The sequence below is a fragment of the Rhinolophus ferrumequinum genome, chromosome 13 (genome assembly GCF_004115265.2).
Source record: "Rhinolophus ferrumequinum isolate MPI-CBG mRhiFer1 chromosome 13, mRhiFer1_v1.p, whole genome shotgun sequence".
NCBI classification, from domain to species: Eukaryota; Metazoa; Chordata; class Mammalia; order Chiroptera; family Rhinolophidae; genus Rhinolophus; species Rhinolophus ferrumequinum.
In genome coordinates, this window is record NC_046296.1 from 642,245 (window position 1) to 644,355 (window position 2,111).

A 2,111-nucleotide genomic window follows, 5' to 3' on the forward strand; every position below is an offset into this window, starting at 1 on the left:
TTTACTCATAGCATCAATACAATTCTGAACATTTTCTCCTTTTTCATTGTTTCAGGGGCTGTAAATTATAAATCACAGAGGTCAACAGCCATGGTTTATAATTTCCAGGTATTTTCAGTGATGTTCTTGAATGAAGAAAACAAATTAAAGACCATATTAAAGATCTTTCAGGAAGAATCTAAAACTGTTCTAAAAAATAAAATCTATTAAAAAATACAGCAGGATGTGGCCTGGGTTTTAATTCAAATTAAAAAAAAAATTCAACTAAATTAAAAACTGTTAGTTGCAACTTAATTGTCACTACACGGGACTAGGAAGTGCTTGGATTAAAAAGGTGAGTGCTAAAACCACTTGTTCTCAGTTACACGTTGTCAAGTGGGCACATTCCAGGGAAGGGTCTTAGCAGAGGGAAGGCAGAAACAAAAAGTGGTACTGATGATTGGAAGCACCAGGAGTTACAAGATTTTGTAATCTGCTTTGTCATGAGAGAATTTTGGAGGTCTGCATTGTGGCCTGTTAAAAAAAAAAAAAATGCTGTAATATGCAGGGGTGCTATGTCCCTGACAGTGTAATATCGAATTATTGCAAATAAACAGCTATTACCAGGATACATAAAAGGAATAATTAATGGTATTGTTAGCTTTTTAAAAAAATTAGAAAATAAATGGCCACTTACTAGTTGTTTTGAAATGCTAATGAATTTCCATGGGATCATTTCCAGTGAGTCAAGTTTATTCCTCCAAAAGCTAGTTTTGCAAATACAGTTCTGCATGCAAGTCAAGATCGCTCACATGTAGATCTTTTCAACGTATGCGAAATGGAAACAAGAAGTTCTTAGCTGAAGAGATTTCCTTTACTGCCTCCTCGGGAGGGGCTCTTGTTGCCATCCCAGGGCAAGGTGAGCATAAATCCCCTGGGAATATCATTTCCTCGTAGTTTTTTTTCAGGAACAAATTCCACATTGAAAAACAGTTGACAGGATAATCTATAAATTGGGGACAGGAGGGTAAATAAAAAATCAAGTGATGGCACAATAAGGGGAAATTAGCCTTTGGAAAATATTATGATAATTTGAAAATGTGGGCATTGTTTCAATTGTTCACTAAACACTAACCCTTCTCTGCCTGGTCAGTCTGGGAAAGAGACAACCATGAGGAGGAGGCTTTCATGGAGTTTGACACTGTGTGTGTGCCACTAAAACGTTCCTCGTCCCCGAATGGCCTCTGAATTCTCGCCAGTTGCCTCCAACTCTCCTCTCTAGGTTCACAATATGCACATATATATTTTAAAAATAAAATCATACCAAGCATAAAGAGTTCGTCTCCCTTTTCCTGTTTTCCCTATCACTGGCTCTCTTTCCTCCCCCCTACCTCTAGCCCACCCACCTCCCCACCCTCCCCACTGATGCGAACAAAGAGACCAGCCCAGTTCCTCCTGGAGCTTCCGCAGCAGGCACATCTGTCACTCCAGAAATGTCGCCCTCCTTGGCCAATCTACTGTACAATCAGAATGGGAAAAGCACTTGTTTAGAAAGGTGTAGGGACAGATAGGCATTACACTGAGTGAATCTGGGCCAATCTGGGGAGGGGGTGTTGACCTGTCCGGCTAGTCTCCTTTAAAGAGAAGTTTCATTTCTAGGAGAGCCTCCGAGGTAGGTGCACACATACACACAGACACACACGCACACCTTCAAGCCGCCCCAGTCCCCTCTCTCACCTGTTTTGGGATATTTCCCCAGTCCATATATAAGAATCATATCTTTTGTGCCAACCTATCTGCTAGTGCCAATGCCTCCCTGCTCACCAGTGAGGAAATTCGAAATAAACAGTCTTGTCCCCACCCACCTCTGGCTCAGTCAAACCAATTACCACGTGAGCACAAAAGTGCCCAGTGAAAAACAAATAAACAAACAAAAAAAACCCTCAAACCGTGGAGCAGTCACATTTTGGGAGAGGCACCAAAAGCTTTTATTTGCAAAGGCCCAGAGCTGGAGAGGGTTTTTTTTTTTTTTTTTTTTTAAATTAGCCACGGCACACTGTTCCCTGGGAACAGAGAGGATGCCAGGAGCCCCTGGGACACCGGCCACTTCCCTCACTTCCGTGGTGAAAGGA

General features: G+C 41.6%; 1 long non-coding RNA gene across 1 annotated transcript; it reads right to left on the minus strand.

The window, feature by feature from the left end:
- Positions 1–218: 218 nt before the first annotated feature.
- LOC117033133 (uncharacterized) lies at positions 219–1,820 on the minus strand. Its single transcript, XR_004424842.1, has 3 exons — positions 1,717–1,820; positions 677–985; positions 219–513 (listed from the first exon to the last, which is right to left on the minus strand). It is a non-coding gene; the product is annotated as an uncharacterized LOC117033133 (long non-coding RNA).
- Between the last annotated feature and the right edge of the window lie 291 nt (positions 1,821–2,111).